Raw genomic sequence first — 23,013 nt, forward strand, 5'->3', positions numbered from 1 at the left:
CTTGCTCCAGTGGGTCCCCAAAGTAGATGGATAGCAAGCAGTTCCCAGGGGCTGGTCATCTGTGCCTGAGGTTCCTGGTGATGCTGGAGCTCTGGGCCGAGCTGGGTCAGGAGACTCCTAGTCTGGTGGGTGATGGGGTACCTGGGCTGCCCACGCCAGATGCAAGGACTTGAACAAGCTGGCGACGGAAGAGGGGGGTTGCAGAGTCACTGGGCTGCCAGCAGCACTCCTAAGACATTACTTATGGCCCCACATGCCCAGCCTGTCTAAGAAGTGAAGGGTTTCTTGAAGCCAGGTTAGCCTAAACCATAGAAGCAAAAGTGGATTATATTCATGGCTTTTGTCTCCTTCCCCCCACCCCCCCACCCATAGTCCATCTGCCTGAAGCTGCCCAACTCTGACCTTTCTCAGGATTTTCTTTGCCTTCACCCCCTACTGTGGGTTGAATTGTGCCACCCCTCCCCCAAATTCATGTGTTGAAGTCCTAATCCCCAGTACTTCAGAATGTGACTTTATTTGGAGATAGGGTCTTTACAGAGGTAAGCAAGTTAAAATGAGGTCATTAGGGTGGGCCCTTATCCAATATAATTGCTGATCTTAAAAAAGGGGGGGGCTTCCCTGGTGGCGCAGTGGTTAGGAATCCGCCTGCCAATGCAGGGGACACGGGTTTGTGCCTCGGTCTGGGAGGATCTCACATGCCGCGGAGTGGCTAGGCCCGTGAGCCACAACTACTGAGCCTGCGCGTCTGGAGCCTGTGCTCCACAACGGGAGAGGCCGCGACAGTGAGAGGCCCGCGCACCGCGATGAAGAGTGGCCCCCGCTCGCCACAACTGGAGAAAGCCCTTGCACAGAGATGAAGACCTAACACAGCCAAAAATAAATAAATAAATTAATTAATTAAAAAAAAAAGGATTTAGATACAGAGACACACGCTTAGAGGGAAGATGATGTGAAAATACAAGGAGAATGCCGCGTGAAGGCAGAGGACTGGATGATGCATTTACAAGTCAAGGAAAACCAAAGATTGCTGCAACCACCAAAAAATGGAGAGGGGCCTGGAGCAGAGTCTCCGTCCTGTGATTTCTCCCGCAGGGGAAAGTGCAAGTGTGTGAGTTTGAGTTGACGCCTGGCTTGTCCAGCTCTGTGGGACACCATCCAAGATGCATGCTTATTTCTCACTCCACCCAGAATACTGAGGTGATTGGCATGGCTGAGTGGTTGGGAGAAGCTGGGAGCACAGCAGCCAGGGCTCGGACCTCACCAAAGGAATGCTGCTAATCACTTCACAGTTCATCCTCCTCATCCTTCACGGACTCCATCAGGAAGCCCACCATGAGCTACTGGGGACCCCGCATCTGCAGACCCCTCAACTGGCCCCCGGACGACGGTGACAAATACCACAGCTGGCCCAGTGCTCCTGTGTCTCACCCATCGCATCCCACCCCGTGACAGGCTCCCCATGTGCACTCCTGAGAGGGAGCGAGGGTGAGTGTTTGCAGACCACTAGTTAGCCCTCACAGGAAGCCAGCCTGGCTCTGGAGGATTGGGAGAAGGCTCACACACTGGGGCATTTCAGGGTACAATGCTAGGGAAAACAAACAGGAGGCTTTCAGCACTGGGCCTGACTTTGCAGGAAAGAGAGGAGGCATACAGTCTTAAGAATTCCTCCCCAAGGGGGAATAAGAAGTGTGGAGTGGGCATATCCAAAAGTCTGAGCAAACCTCAGAATCAGTGGCTGGACTCACTGGTGACGGCATTTCTGAAAGTCAGTCACTAAAGACTGGAGGAGGTGACTGCTTCTTCACATGTGAAGACAGCAGCACAAGACTTTAAGGAACGTGAAAAATCAAGGAAACATGACACCACCAAAGGAGTGCAGTAATTTTCCTCTAACCGACCCAAAACAAATAGAGATCTATGAAATGCCTGACCAAGAATTCAAAATAATTGTTTCAAGGAAGCTCAGTGAGCTGTAAGAGAACACAGACAGATAACTCAATGAAATCAGGAAAATATTACATGAACAGAATGAGAGGTTCAACAGAGAGATGGCATTCATAAAAAAGAACCAAACAGATATTCTGGAGCTGAGGAATATGATGAATGAATGAATGATGCAGAGTGCATCAACAACAGGCTTGATCAAGCTGATGAAAGAATCTGTAAACTCCAAGACAGGTCATTTGAATTTATCCAGTCAGTGCAGAAAAAAGACATAAGGATAAAAAAGAGTAAAGAAAGCCTCTGTGAATTATTGAATATCATCAAGTGGAACAGTGTCCATATTATGGGAGTCCCAGGAGGAGGAGGAGGGAGGGAGACAGACAGAGAGGGGGAGGGAGGGGGAGGGAGAGAGAGAGAGAGAAAGAAAGGGCAGAAAACTTACTTAAGAAAATAATGCCTGGGGCTTCCCTGGTGGCTCAGTGGTTAAGACTCCACCTGCCATTGCAGGGGACGCGGGTTCGAGCCCTGGTCTGGGAAGATCCCACATGCTGTGGAGCAACTAAGCCCGTGCGCCACAACTATTGAGCCTGCGCTCTAGAGCCTGTGAGCCACAACTGCTGAGCCCACGTGCCACAACTACTGAAGCCCACGCGCCTAGAGCCCGTGCTCTGCACCAAGAGAGGCCACCACAATGAGAAGCCCACGCACCTCAACGAAGAGTAGCCCCCATTTCCTGCAAGTAGAGAAAGCCCGCGTGCAGCAGCAAAGACCCAATGCAGCCAAAAATAAAATAAATAAATAAAATAAATAAATTTAAAAAAAAGAAAATAATGGCTGAAAATGTCCCAAATCTGGGGAGAGACATAGTCATACAGGTACATGAAGCTTATAGGTGCCCAAACAGATTCAATCCGAAGAAGACTTCACTGAGACATATAAAACTGTCGAAAATCCAAGACAAAGAAAGAATTTTGAAAGCAGCAAGAGTAAAGGAACTCATCACATACAGGGAACTTCCATAGGGCTATCAGTCCATTTCTCAGCAGAAAACACGATGGTAGAAGCTGAAAGATATTTTTCTGAGATCAGAAGCAAGACAACGATTGTTCACTGTGGCCACTTCTATTCAACATGGTACTGGAAGTCCTAGCCAGAACAATTAGGCAAGAAAAAGAAATAAAAGGCGTCTAAATCAGAAGGGAAGAAGTAGAATTGTCTCTCTTTGCAAATGAAATTATCATATGTATAGAAAACCCTAAAGACTCCATCAAATATCTGTGAGAACTAATGAACAATCTGTAAAGTTGAAGGATACAAAATCAAAATAACAAAAATCAGTTGTGTTTCTATACACTAACAATGAACTATAAGGAAGAGAAACTAAGAAAACAATCCCAGTTACAATACATCAGGAAGAGTAAAATACTTAGGAGTAAATTTAACTGGGGAGGTGAAAGACCTGTATGCTGAAAACCATAATGCGTTGATAAAAGAAATTAAGGAAGATACAAATAAATGGAAAAATATCTCGTGTTCATGGATTGGAAGAATTACTATTGTTAAAATATCCAAAGTACCCAAAGTGATCTACAGTTTCAATGCAATCCCTATCAAAATTCCAATGACGTTTTTCACTAAAATAGACAAAAAAGATCCTAAAATTTTTTTGGAACCACAAATGACCCCAAGTAGCCAAAGCAATCTTGAGAAAGAAGAACAAACCTGCAGGCATCACACTTCCTGATGTCATATGATGTTACAAAACTATGAGAAAACCATATGGTACTTGCATCAAAACAGATACATAGACCAATGGAACAGAATCAAGGGTCCAGAAGTAAACCCATGAATATATAGTCAACTAATCTTTGGCAAGAGATCCAAGAATACACAGTGGAGGAAGAATAGTCTTTTCAATAAATGGTGCTAGGAAAACTGGGTATTCCCATGCAGAGGAATGAAACTTGACCCCTATCCTACTCACAGAATTAACTTGAAATGCATTAAAGACATAAATGTAAGACCTGAAATTGTAAAACTTCTATAAGAAAACATAGGAAGAAAACTCCTTGACATTGGTCTTGGCAATGAGTTTTTGGATATGATGCCAAAAGCACAGGCAACAAAACCAGAAATAGACTAGTGAGACCACACCAAATCACAGCAAACCATAAGCAAGATGAAGGCAATCTATGGAACGGGGAAAATGTTTGCAAACTATATGATAAGGGATAATTATCCAAAATATATAAGGAACTCATACGACCCAATAGTAAAAACCAAATAGGTTAAAAACACCTCACAGCTGTTAGGATGGCAATTACCAATAAGACAGGAGATAACACACGTTGGCCAGGATGTGGAGAAAAGGGAACCCTTGTGCACTGTCGGTGGGAATGTAAATTGGAGCAGCCACTATGGAAAATGTTATGGAAGTTACTCAAAATATGAAAAATAGAGCTACCATATGATTCAGCAACCCTGCCTCTGGGTATATGTCCAAAGGAAATGAAGTCAGTGTCTTGAAGAGATAGCTGAGCTCCCATGTTCATAGCAGCATTTACTCACTAGCAAAGATGTAGAAACAACCTCAGTGTTCATCGATGGATGAATGGATAAAGAAAATGAGGTAAATATATATGGATTATTAATCAGCCAAATAAAAGAAGGAAATCCTGCCATTCGTGACAACATGGATGGAACTTGAGGGCATTATGTTAAGTGAAATAAGCCAGACAGAGAAAGACAAATACTGTATCATCTCACTCATATGTGGAATCTAAAAAAAAAGAAAAAAAAAAGTCAAACTCATAGAAACAGAGAGTAGAATGGTGGTTTCCAGGGGCTGGAGGTTGGGGAAATGAGGAGATATTGGTCTTAAGGTACAAACTTTCAGTTATAAGATGAATAAGTCCTGGGGGGATCTGATGTACAGCATGGTGACGATAGTTAACAATACTGTATTGTACACTTGAAATTTGCTGAGAGAGTAGCTCTGAAGTGGTGTCACTACAAAATATATGGTAACTATATGAGGTAATAGATGCAGTCCTTTAATTGTGGCAGTCCTTTCTCAGTGAATACATATATCAAAGCATCATGTTGTACACTTTAAATATATACATTTTTATCTGTCAATCATACCTCAGTAGAACTGGGAAAAAAAGTGTCAGAAAATGATGTAATTGCTCATATAACATTGAAGGAATTTTAATGTATTCCAGAAATTTTTCTAAAATTTTCATATGTAAGTGTCTGGTAACTATAGATATTATATCATTTAAAAATTAAAACACTCAAACTATCCTAGAATAAGCTGAAAAAACAGTGGAGCATCCAGAATATCTGTCACTATCTCCATTCCAGGCCATTTCAAAATTGATGATTGCTTCCTGGATGGTTCCTGTGTAGAAACTCGCTTTTTCAGTGGCTGGCTGAGCTTTTCCTGCAGATGTTCTATCACCAAAGCAAGTCACTTTTCCATCCACACGGCCTCTCCTTCTGCGGTCCCCCTTCCTGGAGGTGGCGTCATCTGCCTCCAGGAATTCTGAGGACGGCTCAGCGTGTCTGGTCCCTCAGCCCTCCCTTCACCGGGGCTGCCCTGCCCCAGCTGTCCTGCCCTGACATTTTTTGTTTTCATCCTCTCTTCTCTGTCCTCATACCCCCGCCCTATTCCAGGCTGACATTTCCTTGTAGACACTAGCAGTCTTGTTCTAATCAGGGCAGAATCCAGGGGATCTTTGAACTAGGATGGGAAAAAAATTACATCTTCATATTCATTAACCTCTAACTGAAGTTTAGCATTTCATTCAATTATGGACACACGCATCAAAGCCCCGTGGAATTAGCAGTTTCCTGGGACTTTGTCCCTAATACAGGCTCTGCTTCTGGGGGGCGCTATTGCATGTGTGATGTTCCTGAATCCTTGAACTTCATGAAACCCCATGGGAACACACACGTGTTTTCCTATCACATTTCAGTCTTGCAGACATCTGGACATTCATTCCTGCTTATCCTGCTCCAAACTCAGAGACGTAGTGTTGGACCTGCTGCTCTAGGGCTTGCTAGCTGGACAACACCCCTGGGCTCAGGCAACTCACAATACTGTGGGGGGAGGAACCTTTGGGACCACAGAATCTTCGGGGTCTTAAAAACCTTAGAGTTTTAGCGCTCAGGTACACAGAAACACAGAAGAGACCCTTAGATGGTTTCAGAATCTTCTAACAACTCTAAAGAGACCATCCTCCCGCTTCGCCCTTGTCCTCCATGGTCTGTGCCCCACTCAGAACCCAGAGGGATAAGGAACCTCACATGTTACCATATCATGCTTATTTTCTAAAAATTGTTTCATAACCATACTTCATTATAATTGATTTCCTTTGCACTTCTGTGTTTACTTTATGCCTTTAGCAGTCAGTCTTCTGAGAAGGGGTCCTGGGCTTTGCCAGACGGCCAAAGCCCATGGCTCAAAATGTAAGACCCTCCACCCATGTAGGAAGTGGCTTTTACATCTTCTTCCTCAGCCACTTTGATGGGGCCTCACGCTGCTGCCTTGACGCTTCCTAAAGTATAGTGAGGGGCATGGGACCCCCGTCAGCAGGATTCAGGAGAGAAGCCTCAGCCCGCGTACTCTGGTGCCCACCTCTGTTTCCATCCTGTTTGACTCCACCCCCTCACACGCCCTGCTTTACCCACACGGGGCTATTTTAGGGTCTCACACCTGCCCCGCACTCTTCACCTTCCTGCATTCACGTAGCTCCTGCTTCTGGAATGTTCTCCTCTTTACTCATAGGCCATTTCAAGCAATGTTCCTTCTGCAAGGCCTCCAGAGAACCCAGTGTGTGGCTCTCCTTATGGTGGGAGCTGCGGTTTCAATGAGTGATTGCTGCAGGCTGGGCCTCATGATGGGAGGGGCCGGGAGGGTGTGTCCCATTCCCGGTGAATCCCTGGGCTGCACACCAGCACTTTCTGGGCAAGGACCATTTTCAGGGAGGACAGACACCACCAGGAAACCATTCCTGCCTGAAGAACCAGTAGCTTTCAGTGGTCTGGTGGATGGAGAACATTCAGATACATGACCTTCGCTCTTCTGAGCGAGAAGACCGGGGATGGAATAAAGTTCCAAGGACCGTGGGAGAATCCTGATGGCTGCTCTGCTGAGCTGCCCTGAGCCTGTGGGCAACCAGGAGGATGTTGTGCTGCAGGTGTCGCTGCCACCTGGAGCTCTAGCCCATCACCGTCCTCTTAGAGTGGCAGTTCTGTGCCTCTGACACGTCTGCCTAAACCCTGAGGCCCTCGCTGCCTGTACTGGGTTGAATAGTGTCCTTCCCCAAAATTCACGTCCGCCCAGAACCTCAGAATGTGACCTTGTTTGGAAATAGGGTCATTGCAGGTGTCATTATTTAAATTAAGTTGCGGTCATACTGGAGTAGGGTGTGCCCTCGGGTGGCCCTAAATCCATTGACGGGTGTCCTTAGAAGAAGATGCGAGGACACAGAGGAGGCCATTATGTGATGACAGAGGCAGAGACTGGAGCGGTGCTGCCACAAGCCGAGGGTGCTGAGGATGGCCGGCCGCTACCACAAGCTAGGGGAGAGGCATGGGACAGGCTCTCCTTCCGAGCCTCCAGAAGAACCAGCCCTGGCGTCACCTTGATTTGGGACTTCGGCCTCCAGAACTGTAAGAGAATGAATTTCTGTTGTTTTAAGCCACCAAGTTCATGGTAATTTGTCCTGGCATCACCAGGAAACGAATACACTGCCAGAATCCACGGGGGCTGCATGAGGGAGGGCATTCTGCTTCCTCCTGGCCCCCCATCTCTACAGTATCCCCCTCCTCCATTTACTCCTCTCAGATCCCTACTCACCGAATGAGTTGGACCGTGAGCCTTTTTGATGTTATCTCTGTGTCAGCCTACTGGCCCGGGCAGGATTGAAGTTGTTTAACCAGTGAAGTGTTTGTGTTTGCATATGCTTTTTTATTTTTAATTCACTGTTTGGCACATAGAGTGCTTTTGGATGCTTTCGATTACCACATATAATTATTTAGATACAGATTTGAGAAATGTCGTGTTTCTTGGCAGAGGCAGTTGGAAAACTCTAAACCTGACACATTTGATACTCTGTTCCCATATGCCTGAGCCTTTCAGACCAGAGGGGGCATGACCCTGGGTGGGCTTCAGAACAGGCAGTGGGGTCACAGGACCAACACCCACGATTGGTCTTATTGAGGTGCAGTACTTTAAATCATGTTAAATTAAGGCCCCCAGAACACATTATGAGTGGGGTGTTAGAATTCCCATGGATTTTAATACAGTTTAAGACTTACAGCAGTAATCTCTGGGGATGTATTGTAGGGGAAAAATTTAAGGAAAGATATTCTTTCTGTCTGAGATTGTGCCATCCACTCATTTGCTGACCATTTCTTGGGCATCTCCACGTGCCAGGTGGGTACAGGAACTGAGGATACAGGGTGATATCTCTGGCTGGGAAGTGTTTCCGCCTGGCTGGGTGGTTGGCGGTGGGCAGGGGGGTGACATTTCTCTTCCAACCAATGGAGACAATCAAGAAAGAGGTTCTGAGTTCAGAATAGCCTCTCTCATCTGTTTTTTTCTGGGATCATCTTGAAGATGAATGATATATGACAAATGACAAATAGAATGTAATGAAACAATTAAAATCCTATTATTTGAGGATTTAAGGGATGTTGATCTTTTTATTTTTTAATTTTATTTTGGCTATGCTGGATCTTAGTTGCAGCACATGGTGTCTTTAGTTGCAGCATGCATGCAGGATCTAGTAAGGGAATGTTTATCTTTAATAGCCACAGGTCATGTTCCAGGTATCTTTTTATTTTTTGTGCTGTGCTGTTCAACTTGTGGGATCTCAGTTTCTCAGGGATTGAACCTGGGCCATGGCAGTGAGTCCTAACCACTAGGCCACCAGGGAACTCCCCCCACCCGCCTTTTTTTTTTTTTTTTTGGTGAAAAGCACTCACCAGGGATTTCCTTTCAGATCAAAGGAGGTGGGCTGGGCGTGGAGACTAACGTTCCCTTCCTCAGCAGAGGAGCAGGGCCAGGAGTAGAGCCCGGAGGTGCATGAGCCGTCCACGGTCCTGCTGCCGGCTGCGGGGTCCCTGGGCACAGACACCTCGGCCATCCCACCTGGACTGCACGTGGGGGAGTGTGATGGGCCCCGAGGATCTGTGCTCAGCATCCTTAGAGGCTCCGTGCTCAGCATCCTTAGAGGCTCCGTGCTCAGCATCCTTAGAGGCTCCTGCCGAGTGCAGGGCTCCCTGGTGGTGTTGTTTTAGGATTTCAGCCCCAGTGAGGATCACAGGCTTCCTGAAAAGCCCTCTCATGGTTTGCCTGTGTCCTCTGGGGAAGGCATGGCAGTCCGTGTGGCCACATCTGGGGGCCTGACTGAGGCAGCAGACTAGGTCCAGGCTGTGCCCAGTGGGGCGAGACTGGCCCGTGGCTGAAGCTCAGCTCCCATTCCTTTGGGGGACCCTGTTAATGTGTTGGGGACCTTGGCCTCACGCCACTTCCAGGGGTCCCTCTGGCAGATGTGTGCAGGAGCAAGTGTTGTTTCCTGAGCTCTGAATCATGAGTCAAAAATGCAGTTTCTCCTAAAAGCCAACAGTTTTTAAAGAACAATTCTCGAAAGATAGCTTTCTAAATCAAATGTCACATTTTTAGGTCTTCTGGGCTGTACTGAATGTAAAGTATCCTTGCTTGGTGACTAAGAATTGTGGTGGCCGTCTCGCTGTGTGATGCTGGGGCAGCGATCCCTTCAAGCTGTTAAGATATGCAGAGCTGTTCGCCTCCATGTTAAATGCCCCCAGACCATGAGGGTTTTGGTGGTTTTGTGTTTCTAGTGGAATCCGTGGAACAGTGAGGAGGATGTAGGAGAGGGTTTATCTGCTACACGTGGCCATCTCTCCACTGGGGAAAATCCTGCTGAGCAGGGACGGGGTCTGCAGTTCCCCGTGGGGGACCCAGTGCCTGACAACGGGCCGGGTGCGGGGGCTGGTGTTCAATACACCTCCTGAATAAGTGAGTGAATGGATGTCCCCACCATTAAATTTGGCCATTAGAGAAATAGCTATTTGTGTACTTTTTCCCAAGGAGATACCGTACATCTTTTTCGCCTTTGTTTTTCTATGAATTAAAGCGTTCTTTAGTAAGCGTTCATCCTCTGTAAAACAAACATTGAACGTCTAATATTTTCTACGTGTTGTTTACTTGCTTTTGTGTGTTGTGCTAAATTTCAGAACTGGTGAGTCTACACACTCCCACTTGAATCCGAGTCGAATTTAGTTCATGCAGTAATTATGCATTTGTGTGGAAGGCCGGCTTAGTTCCAGGGCCTGTGCTGGGCGCTAGTGGAAGGAGCGAGAGGATGGAGGAAGGAGATCTCAGCGTAAAGCAGACCCTGACTGTGTCCCGGAGGAGGGGCGAGTGCAGCGGGGGTAACAAGTGGAGAATAGCCTCAGTGTGGCGCACCAGGTCTTACACGGTGAGAGGAGCGGACACTGATTTCTCGGAGTGGGAGAGGTTGATTTGGGGAGGTGGTGGCAGTGAAATCAGGGGGGGCTTCATGGAGGTGGCATTTGTGCTGACCTTGGGAGGCAGGGGCATTTGGAACAAGCGGAGGGTGAGGGGCAGGAGCGGAAACGGTGGGCCGTGTGATGGGGGACCAGCACGTGTTTTGGTTCTGTCGGAATTTGTGCTCTGCCGATGGGTAGTGCCAGGCCTTGAAGGTCAGGCAGAGAGTCCTCTTCCCACGAGGAAACGGCAGCATCATGTGGGGTTAGGGCTAGCGTGAGAAGTGGCCACAGCCACCCTCAGGAGGAGTCTTCTGGACCCAGGCCCAGGGTGTCCTGGGAGGGGAGCCAAAGAGAGCAGAGAAGTCACACGTGGTCCCCAGGTAGGAGCTGGGGGATTGGGGGTGGGCTTTAGGGTGGGGAGGTAAGGGCAGAGGCAGGGATGTTGCAGGAAGGCTGGTTACTCCTACTAAGTGGGGAATGAGTGCTTATTATCCACAGCCAGCAGAGGGTGATGGCAGCGGTCCCTCCCGAAATCTTTCTATGAGTCTGTGCGTTGGGTTTGGGGCTTCAGACAAAACTTGATCTCAGTGCATCAGCACATGATACATTGGCTACAGAATCCATCAGCCAATTGAATTACTGCTCAGCTTTCAACTCAGCAGAGTTTGGATGCTAGTAGCATGAGCTGCTCCTGCCTCTGAATGTTTGTTCTGGTCCTGGCAGAGCCAACTGCGTTGTAACGACCTGCCTGCCTCGGACAGTGCTCTCCCTCACCAAGCCGTGGTTTCCTGGGGGGGCAGGGACCCTGTTCTGGCCATCCCTGTTCCCTGGCCCCCCCAGTCTCTGTCACCATAGGGTTAGGTGCTCATCCGATGTGGTTGACGCGTATAATTTGTGAGACACATCAAGGAAGATCCACTGCAAATGAAGTTCAAGGAAAAACTTTGGAGTTGTAGTATCGATTCTCTTTTGTATCTTCTGTGCTTCGTTCACAATATAGAACAAAGTTGTGTGTCCTACTTAGGAAAAATAGAAGTTTATTCAGGGTATTGATTTTCTGCAAAATCTGATTCCATCCTTTTAAGTACTGAATGAGATCCCTCTCCTTATCTCCAAATATGTGTGTTACGGTCTTAGTGCTGGTAACTGTGATCGGGGTCAACGTCGCTCAGCAATCGATGGCTTTCACAGCCAGTGTGTAGCAGCTGCAAAGCTACAGTTCTGTTGATGCGCGTGGAAGAGGTTTTCCAGCCAGAGTGGAAGCTTAATCAGACCAAGGATGATGAGAATGTTAGCTGGAAGGAAGGACAGAGGCAAAGCTGTTCCCACTTAAGCCCAGAGGCCTCCGCACTTGCAGCCCCTACAGAAACACGCACAGGATAGCGGGGCATCCGGAGATCCAAGCAGGTCGGAATGTTAATGAGGAGTGACCGCGGAGCAAGAGGCCTCAGCTTTCTTGAAAGGCCCTGAACTGCGATGCCCAAGGTCTGCCCACCAGCATCCTGTATCCCTTCCTGCATGGTTCCCAACTATGTCCAAACAGGCGAGTGTCTAGGAGGTTGAGCTCCAGTGTCAAGTGCCCAGGCCCCAAATGCTTGGGCGATTCAGCGATAAATCAATGTGAGCTGGTCAGGTAAGTGAACATAATATTTGATCCAGGTTTGAAAAGATACCTCAGCAAAGCAGTAGACCGTGCGGGCTACAGAAGATGTGGAAAGAATAAACCACTTCAATAATCTAAACAATTTTAAGGCTTTGATTTGCAAGTTCACTTCCATCCTGGAGTCAGAGCAGCCGGCTATCTAAGAATTTCCCTGGAAGGCCTATGTGCCTCCCCCTCCCCAAGGGTTGTTTGCTTCTAGAACAGTCCACTCTCTTCAGCCAGAGGCTCCAGAACCTTCTGCAGGTAATTACGTTGCTGGACTATTCTCTGCTTATTTGCTGGTCAGGTCTCAGGGAGAGTGTCCACGTGCTGGGAGAGTCTGCAGAATATCTGAAGACAGAATAATCTTCCAATTTTTTATGTCAGTTCTGATTAAAAAAAAAAAATTTCGGTCTCATTCCAGCCCTTTGACAGATGACACTTCTGGGGCCAAATGAAAATCTACTTATTTGAGATCCAGTAGGAAAAGGCTGCATGCAGATCAGGACTTCAAGTGCAGTATTCACAGGCACATCTTGACTGGAAATCTTGACCACCCTGGATGCATTTAGTAGAGGCAATGCCCGGTGTTTGTTATCTGCATTTACTTGTAAAGCTGCAATAGCGATTTTGAATGCAACGCCCCTGGAATTTAATCTCTTTGTAAATGGGTAAGAAAGTCACCCACAGATCCACAGAGCATGCCGATTCCTTTCTGAGAATGCAGCCACTTCCCTTGAGCCTCTGTGTGGAGTGTGCGGAGGCCTGGCACAGTGCCCCCTTCCTACCTGAGCGCGGCCGGAGGCTGGAGATATGGGGCAGCCTGAAGTCCTGGCTCCACGAGCTCCGTGGTCACGGTCATTTCTTGGGTCTGGCTGCAGTAGGGGTGCTGACTCTCTGTGCTGCTTTGCCATCTATGGGGTGGGAATGATAAGCTGTCTGTGCAGCAAGTGTTTCAGGCATGATTAGGAGATTAAATGCGATGGGCTCTGTAGAGCATTGAGACCAGTGCCTGGCACGCCGTAGGTGCTCATTACATGTTAGCTATTATTATTGCTAGAACTCACGGGTCTTTGGAGCTTTCGCGTATACTGCAGTGAGATGTGAGGCTACATCCCCACTCACCCCGCTGAGTCAGCTGACCACGGTCCTCTTCCAGTGTACCCCCTGGGCCGGGGCATTCGGTCAAAGAGGGTGGTTTTTCCAGACAGAGGGGCTCTTTCTCCAAACAAGGGTTTTCAGCTCAGTTTTCCAACAGCTGCTCTAAGCTGGCACTGCCAGTGGGTCATGCCGGTCCCTCTATGCCGGCTCCCTTTTGCTGCAGACACTGCCAAGTTTGGAAATCAGCTGTGAGACCTGTGCATTGGCTCAGCTCCTGGCAATTCATCTCCACTGGCCTGATCACTTGAGATCAGTGGGTGGCTCTAGAAAAGGTGGCCACAGACTCGAGTCTCAGTGAGAGCTGGTCACCAGGCATCCCAGAGGGGAAGCTGGTGGATGTGGTAGGCGGGGTAACCCAGCCTGGCGCTTCTCCCCATCTCATGCAGCCCCACGCCCTTCCCTTCCTCCGCTCCGTGTCACCACTGTGCTTCCCTAGTGAGGCTTCTCTGCTTTCTGCCTTCATGTTCTCACTGCCCCACCCCCCAAACTGCTACCTGCCGGAGGTGCTCTCCAAGGTGCTGACGGGCCTGTATCTTCCTCCCGCACTGGGAGTCTTGGCTTCCCTCTATGCTGATGACTCTTGAACCTGTACTCTCAGTGACACGCCAGATCTGCCCCGACGACGACAATGACATCGGCTCCCAGTGACGAGGACTCACACTCTCTAATCCTCACCGTGGTCTCAAGGCACCCGTATTGCGTCTCCATATCTAAACTGGAAAAGCTGAAGCTGCGGGTTAGCAGGGCTGTAGCTCAAGGCAGATCCCGAGGCTCTTTCCCTGCAGTGTCAAGCTTCTGCTTCACTTGTGTTTGCAACTGATACGGTCTTGTGCGCGCCCTGATCTTGATTCACACTCAACGTGCCTGAAACCAGGCTTGCCGAATGCCCTCCCCAGCCCCCTGCACCCCTAATTCACCACCGCGCACCCAGGTGCCTCCTTCCATCATTGTTTGACTCCTCTGGGGTTTCCCCTCTCTGCCTGTCCCAGCTTTCCATTTCTTCTTTCACTTCTCTAGTTGAGGCCCTCTCTGCCCTCTCCCTCTCTCTTTAAACTCAAACTTCAAATCTGGTATCGACACTAGTGGGAATGCACTTGGATATCTGTTTACAGTATGGCTTGGTTTTTATTCCATTAGTCGTCTGGCTAATGGCAATATTACACTTCCGTTCCATTCTGCGTCTTCCACCCCTCTGAACAGGCAGAGTTTCAGTGACTTGCTATCTCTCAATCTCAAAGTAAACCAGAAATCCCAGGATCTTCCTGGATTCTCCCTTAAAGGTAAACATCAGGAAGCTCCCTCCGGCCCTCCTGTTAGGTGGGTTCTCATGGGAACACGGGGGGCAGAACGAGGGGGTGACTGGACCAGCAGTCGTACTATGCGGACGAGCACAGCACTTACGAGAGTTAAAATGCTGAGGGGGCATGCTAGCTACAGCCCTTCACGTGGCCCATCCTGGGTGTCATGAGGCTGATGAAACGTCTTACTTTTTTTTCCCCCTAAACAACCTCCATCTCATTATTCGGGATCCTAAGGGGCCAGATCAAAAGCTTTCCATCATTTCTGGGTTTCTACAGAGAATTTTTCCTCTACCTGTAATTTCCCCATTACACTGGAGCTCAGTACACCCCTGCCTGCCCCGGGCAGGGAAGTGCCACTTTCACCTTTGGATCTGCGGCCCCTGGGAGCCCTGTCCAGCAGTCTTGAGCTGCAGCCGAGTTGTTCGTAGGCAGAGAGGGGCTGGTTTGGTGTCTAAACAGTGTCTGGAAGGAACCAGCTCTTTGGATGCCCTAAAGATTCTGTGTAAATAGTTCCTTTTCTTGTTAATCCCTAGATGTTAGATGAGAAGAGATATGAAGCTCAATGCAAATAATGCCAGAAGCATCTTGCTTAATTAAATTTGAAATGCTAGTAATTATCCCCATTATTAGAGCAAATCGAATCTGCCTTGTGTCGCCGACAGGGCGGGTGTTTGGAGGCCGGCACCTCCTTGCTCACGGTGCTTTCAGTCACATAGAAATTCAGCCCACATGACAACATAACTGCCTTCCGAGCGTCCACTGCCCAGAGGTGCCTACCGCAAAGGAGGTACCGAGGAGCTCTCTACCCGTTTGACGCACACACAAGTGCCGCCTCGCGCGGACTGCAGATGCCCTCAGCTGAGCTCGCGGGAGTCGGGGAGCCCTGGTGTCAGTCGGGGGGGGGGGGTTGGGCTTCTTCGGGGTCTGGGTAGCATCAGTGGTGCTGGTCGCTGCGTGTGCAGAGCTCTCTGCCTCTGTGCCCGGGTGCAGCCCCGGAAGCAGGGGTTCGGGGCCCAGGAGGCAGAGATTGGAATGATGCTCCAGAAACACGTGGAGCTGCCAGGAGCTGGAAGAGGAAGGAGGGGTCCTCCCCTGGGGCCTCGGAGGGAGCACAGCTGTGTAGACACCTTGACTTTGGACTTCCGGCCTCCAGACCTGTGGAGAGAATAAAGTTCTGTTGTTGTAAGTCACCCAGTTTTTGGCACTTTGTAACAGCAGCCCCGGAAACTAATAAACCTGCCCTGCCAGGTGCTGGTGACGTTCCTGGAACCCTAACAACAGGCAATTGGTAGAAAAAAAAAAGTCCCCAGCAGATGATTCTCATGGAATTTCCAACCAGCCTGATGTGATCGGTGGTTCTGGGTGGGCCTCAGAGTGTTAGTTGCTGTGGCTTGCACGGCTGAGTTTGTGCAGACTGGTCTGTGATTGGCTGGACGTTCTTCACTCTTTTTTTTGTTTCTTTCCTCTTTCAAACTAGTGTTTTGTTTTTCTTCTAAATGCGTCCCTTTGAATCTCTGGGACTCTGCCGTGTCTGCCCACTGCCCCCTGTGCTGTCCACCTGGGAGATGCTGCTGGATAAGGGGTCCCTGCTGCCCAGAGACAGTTCTCTCTGCATTGCCCACCCATCATCCCTGCAGGGACCCCGAAGGCTAAATCCGTCACCATTCCTGCTTGGAAACAGAGTGCACCGAAACGAGGTGGATTTAGAATAAGATTATTTACGACCATCCTTCAGAGGGAAGACCCGTATGCCACGAGTTCCTGCGTCCTCCCCATTCCTGATCTCATACATGTACCTGCTGTTGTTCACTGGTATTCCACCAGGCTTTCCCAAGGCACCTCTGCCTGCCCCCCAGGGAACCTGCTGGGGCCGTAGTCTTGGGTCACCTCCTTAAACTCTCCGGTAAGAGAGGTTAAAAAACCCCAGGACTGAATTGCAGCTCATTAGCTCCCAGCTTGGAACACGTGTATCTGTGGAGGGCAGTTAGGCTTAATGGGATCACCCCTTGCAGAGGGTAAGTGGTTGACCGTGGTTATCTGTAGGTGCACGGTGATGTTTTCCCTCCTAGAAACAGCCTCTTTATTCTGACACGTTGAAAAACCAGTTCCTGGAGATGACCTGCTCTGGCTGACCTTGGCCAGCCTTCTGCAGCTACTTTATTGCAGAGCCCAGCAGGATGGCAGCTCAGAGTGGGCTGGAAGCACTGTAACACAGGCAGTGATGGGAAGTCATGGCTGTGAGGTTTGTCCAAGTGCTCCATCCCAGCACCTGTTAGATCCCAGATTGCAAACCTTGTTGAGGACATAGGGCCGGGGGTCAGCAGTTTGTATCTGTACCAAAAAGACCCCCGGAGAAAGGGAATAAAGGGAATAAACACCATATCTTCTTCCTCTTTTGAAGCTCAATGTCATTAGACCATGTTAGATTATTGTGGGCTCATGACCCGTGGGCAGAGATGACCTTCCAAGGGGAAACTTGCTTTGAGGGTAGAGAGAATTGGGGCTGCTGCTGGCTGGGGCAGACTCTTGTCTCAGGCAAAGTCTGGTTCTGGCACTTCTGGCCCAGTCCTGTGCGAGGGCTTCAAATAAGTGACTGAGCCTGTGAGTGTGGGATCAGTTAAGGATGCCCAGCGGGGGGCTCTCCTGCTTCAGTACCAGCTCAAGCTGAGAATAACGGGAAGGGGCAAGAGCTCTACCGTCCTCCCTGCCCCTTCCAAGGCACCCTCATCTTTGTGAGCTTCTGCAGTTTCCCTGGGATTTCTGGAGGCACGTTGCCTCAACCAGGGGTGAGCATCGTGCGTTAGCCCTCTGGAAGGGGGATCAGCCTCTGGTACGAGACCCCGGGGCACAGTGCTTGAGCTCTGCTAACTTGGCCAAGTGGGGCTAGAGCTTTGTAACTGGAACGAGGCTCGGGGAGGGGCTACATAAATCCCCCCAAGGCGGTGTGGGTCCCATGCGCACATATACGTGGGTTCAAATGGCAGACCACCCCCTGGTGCTTACTGCTTTCTCTCAGTAACCATGATGCTGGTGCACGTGCTCACGGAGGGGGAAAGAGCTGGCTTTGGAAATCAGAGACCCGGCTGTGAATGCTGCTGCTGCCGTCGCCCAGCTCTGGGGGTCACCACCCTTCTCCAGGGTCAGATGTCCTCAGCTGGGTGTTGGGCAGGTGCCTCCGGAGGCGAGAGCATGCCTGTGAAAGTGCTTGTTGGAAACTGAAGATCCTGTGAGGTGGTCCATTTGTTACTATTACTCCCCGGTGCGGTTTTGCAGGCTTGTCAGGCGGAGACGATTTGTGCTTTGGGCAGTGTGGATCTAGCCGATTCATGAGCCCTTGTGTGAGCTTATTTCCCCCTGAGAACTGGGGTCAGGTGGTCCCCATGGTGGCCTCCCAAGGACCATGTAGACTGGCCTGCAGGGTGTTCCTGCTGCCCCACTGAAAGCGTGCACCGATACCCCTACGTATGCCTCACAAGCTCAGTTTCGGGCAGAAATGAATTTACCTTGTTCACGCCTCTCTCGGTGACAGTATTTAATGAAGAGACATTTCAGAGTGTCTTCTGAACTTACGAATTTTGAGACAGGCAGCATAGCTTTACAAAATCACTTGCAGAAACAAATTCTGAACTGCAATCCACTTTGCTTTAATGAAAAGAAACCAAAAAAGCATGTGGTTGCCGCTTGGCTGGATGTTTTCTTTGCACGTGTCCCAGCCTGTACACGTCAGTGAGGCCCCACCTCTTCAAGCCAAGAGCTTTCAAACTTCAGTAGCTTGATGGCCGTGTATGGAAAGTAGCCGAGGGGGCTTGTGTTGGAATTCCATAATAAGGCGTCCCAACTTCGCATCTGAGTGGATCACCACACTGAGTTCAGAAACGTAACACCTGTCACAACTCGTCACAACAGGCGCTTCTGATTATCTGAGACCTGAGTTAGAATTTTCCAAGAGCCCATCAGGAGTGTGTGATATAAGGTCCAGATGTGCCCTGGGGTGTTCTGGTTTCTGGAGCAACATGTTTGGAAGACTGCTGGGCCCGTGTCTATCCCTGCGTGGTGTCCGTGATGGCTGGCAGTTCAGGGGCACGTAACTGAGGGGTGTGATTCCAGTTGCAGCAAAGGGGCGTCCCTGGGAACCGGGTGTGTGTCCCACAGGCAGGAAAGCAGCGCTGAGTCCTGCTGTCCCGGTTCTCCGGGGATGCTCGGTCCTCGTGTCGGCTCTGCCTCCTGAAGTCCACTCACTCCTGAGAACGGGGGCTTTGCCTCATAACCTGGCAGTTCAGGTTGTTACAGGTGGCCTTGTGTCCAACAGCTCACTTCAGTATTGACTTCGTTTTCTCCTGTCTCCGTCCTCATTTTCCACTGACACTGCTGTGTCATTGCCTGCAGCCTGGGTAATTAATTGTTAGTTCTGGGTGCGCCGGTGTAGCCCTCGTGCGCTCGGGAGGCCCCCCGTGTTGGGAAGGTCTCTGAATTGGATTTCCCTCTGCTCGGCACTGTCCTTGTTAATTACGAGAGCAGGCGTGAGGCCGTTTTGGAAATGAAAACACATTACCCTGACTTCCAGGCATTCTGGATCCATTAAGTTTCTCTTTCAGCTGCCTCGCAGATACATGCAGATAATGGCTTCGGATGCTTTCTTTAGATTTACCTATGGATAAGATCATGCCCTTGGAGGCTGCTTCTGTCCTCCTGAGGGGGGTACACGTGGAGGATGCCTGTTTCTTGATTTTGCTCTGCGTAATTTGATCTGGCACTTGGACCCTTTGCAGAAGAAAAGAGTAGGAAGCCCAGGAGGCTGGCCGTAGCTGCGTGATTCAACACGTGGCTGGAGGGCGTTGGCGGGGTGCCCTCAAAAGAGGGTTTGTTTGAGATTCAGTGTAGTTTCTGCCCAGCCGCCACCCGCAGGGCACCTCTCTCTTTTGGGGATCCCTTGAGTACCCTTTGCGCACGGCCACAGGGTTTACTCATGGTTTCTGGCTTATGTCGGTTTACCTAGCACTGCACCTATTGTGGACAGAATAAAGGCTCCCCAGACATTTTCCTGCCCTTATCCCTGAAGCCTGTGACTGTGTCACCTTACGTGGTGAAAGGGACTCTCCAGATAGGATTAAATGAAATGTCTTGATATAGGGAGATTATGCTGGATTACCTGGATGGGCCCAGTGTGGTCACAAGGGTCCTTTAAGAGGGAGACCAGAGGGTCAGAGGCAGGAAAAGGAGATGTAGTGACGGGACCAAAGCTGCTTCAGGCTGGAGTGATGCACTTTGAAGGGAGGAAGGGGCCCTGGGCCAGGAGATGCAGGCACCTCCAGACACTGGAAAAGGCAAGGAGACAGACTCTCCTCCCGAAGGAGCGAAGCCCTGCCTGCACCTGGATTTTAGAGTGCTGACCTCCAGAACCGGAAGAGAATAAATTTGAGGAGTTTTTTTTGAGCCACTGAGTTTGTGGCCGTTTGTTACAGCAGCGATAGTAAACTAACATGGAACCTGACCCTTACCAGGTATGAAGTGTTTGTTGAATGGAAGGTTGGTGGAGAAGCAGAGCCCCAGCAATGTGGTTTCCATGTGAAATCAGTTCCAGAATGAGTGCTAATAAACCCGCCTCACCTCTCGCTCTGCTGAAATGAGGACCGTTTATTGCCTTTTGATTCATGAGGCAGAATCCTCGTGCGCACAGAGCAATCTTGGTTAAGAGCAGTGTCGACTAACAACTGCAGCATCGTTGTAAAATGCTGTTAAATGGAAACTTAAAGGTTTCCATTAATTTCCTTTCGTGAAGTTTTCATGATGTGTTTAAAGGAAAAACTGTGAGTATGTCATCCTATCATCTGTTTCAAAGATGCAGGAAAAAAGGTAAGAAAAAGGAGAATCAAAGCAGTATTTTGAACTTTTGAGGGCACCCTTTTTCAGAGCCCTCAAATTCCCTGTGGAAGACATAACACATACCTTTGGCTTAAAAGGATACTTTGTAGTTTTGTCTCTTTTGTCCTCTTTATTTTCTATCTCAGCGTGTCTCTTATTTGTGGTCAGCATGTTGCCTTCATTTCTGTTAATGAGATACTGGACAGCTCTTCAGGAAGGTTTCAGAGAGGGATTGAGGGACGGTAAGTCAGGGAAGCAGCGTGGTTGTCCAAGCCTGGCCGCCGAGCAGCCTGTGACCTGGTCCAGTCACATCCCTGCCTGGGTCCTGGCTTCCTCTTCTGTAAAATGAGGGGTCAGAGTAGATAGTCCCTGGCACACTTCCCTCTGAATTCTGGTCTTGCCCAGGCCATTTTGAGAGCCAGCTGAATGGGATGCATGTTGGTTCTGTTCAGCTGGACATTTCCAACACAAAGTCTTTAAAGGTGGGCTGACCTTCCACGTTTTTTCTCTTGAGGAAAAAAAACCAAACAAATAAGTTTCTAAACATGCTAATAAGCTCCCCTAAGACCACCATTCATCATTTTGATTGAAACCTTTTAAACTGCATAATTGTGCTCTGTTTTTCTCGGTTCCGATAATGAAGTAGCTTTTGAGGCAACAGTGATTAACTACAGGCTTGATAGAGTGCGATGCATTTGTCTGTAGGTGTCTGCTTTTTTCGGTTTTAAATTTATCTTAACTCTCTATGTGGAGTGAATCCATAGGACGGTGGTGCTGCCACAAGGATGACAATTATGTCTCCTTCATTCCACCCCAAATTAATGAAGGGCGATTAGTGAAGTTCCTATTTGCCCTTTAAATGTGGTGATTTTTCCCCCTCTTTTTTGACTCATGCCAAAGCTCATGGCAGGGCTGCTTTTTATTGGGCTGTGCCTCCTCTACAACCCCATAAATACATTTTTTTTTTAAAAAAAGACAATAGATGACTTCTTTAAAGATTTATGAGGCTCTGCAACTAGACTTTGTATAAAGAAAAGTACGGATCCTAAATTTTATGTTTTAATAAGATCAGAGGGACCGATTCATTGGTTTTTTGGTACTTTATAGAAAGTCGATAAATACAATTCTTTGACTCCTGTGAGACTTTTGGTGTTTTGGTCTTCCATTCAGGCTCAAATGTGCATTACAGGGCAAGATTTCTGGTTGAAATGATTCAGAAAATGCATAATTCAGTAAGCTGAACTGGAAACCCTCGGGATAATTCACCTTCTCGGATGTGAACAATCTGTAACCCCTCCTTGGAATTCCCAGCCTGAGAATATTGTTTCCAGTTCCACAGGTCAAAGGATGGTTTTGAGTCCCCTAACAGTAAGTTGTAAAGGGAAAGATGGAAAGATGTAGAAATAATTGCTTACGGCTTTGAGAAGAAGTCTAGGAAATCATGCTGATCCAAATGAAATAAATAGGTTGTGAGATATAAGAATTATCTGCTCTAGTAAAGGTGAAGTGGCCGTAACTCAGCAGGGTGACAGCGTTTCCCGAGTGGAGAATAACCACACACAAGAAGAGGTGACAGTAAAAAGGGTTTTCTTTGTTCTTTGCCATAAAACTGAGGTTGTGTTTAACGACATGACTTCGAAGGCAGATAGTCACCTGGTGGTTCCTTCCGCTTTGCTCTGAAAGATGTGCATTTAAAGATGGAGGAAGTGTGGGGTGAGGGCTGGCTTGCAGGAGACAGGAGCATGTCTGCTCTTCTGCACCCGCGGAGGACTGGACCTCTGATCACAGACGCATCCTGCCCCGTGGTCCACAGCGGCCACCAGCCACACTGAAGATTTAGAGTGACCTCTGGTCTTGAGCAGCACTCCGCCATGATTTCTAGGGTCAGTTTCCCCACACCTACAGCGAACTGGGTGACACGCTGGACTTGGAACCCATGGTCACCTGTCAGGATGATCAAATACAGGGTGTGGATTGAATAGAAAATGGCATTACAGATCTTCCGTAAGGCTTCTTTTAAAAATTTTCATGAAAATCACACAAGTAATTCAAGTTCTTCATAGAATTCAAGAAGACAAGAATATACAGATACTTTAAAAATGAATAAAGATCACCCATAAACCTGGCACCTGAAGTCAACCAAACATTACTGTTTTATAATGTATATTCTCCTAGACTTTGTATATATATATATGTGTGTGTGTGTATGTGTGTGTGTGTATACATATATACTATATTTTTATGCATTGTATCCTTCTTTCCCCTTTTTAACTGAACCATACATACAGTAAAGTATGCTAATCTTAAGTGTACAGATTGATACATTTTTATATAGATGTACACCCATATAACCATCACCCAGATCAAGGCAAAAAACCCTCCGATCACCCCGGAAGACTCTGTTCAAACCCTTTACAGGAGAGACAAGAGGGCATTATATGTGGTAATGGCTGTACTGACTTCACACTGAAAGTCAGCTGCGCCTGTTCTAGAGCTTCAGATTTATGGAATCACACACTGTGCAGACTTCTGTGAAATAAGTGTGGCACTCACGTT

Source organism: Balaenoptera borealis (genome assembly GCF_965194805.1).
Source record: "Balaenoptera borealis genome assembly, chromosome: 10".
Classification (NCBI taxonomy): Eukaryota; Metazoa; Chordata; class Mammalia; order Artiodactyla; family Balaenopteridae; genus Balaenoptera; species Balaenoptera borealis.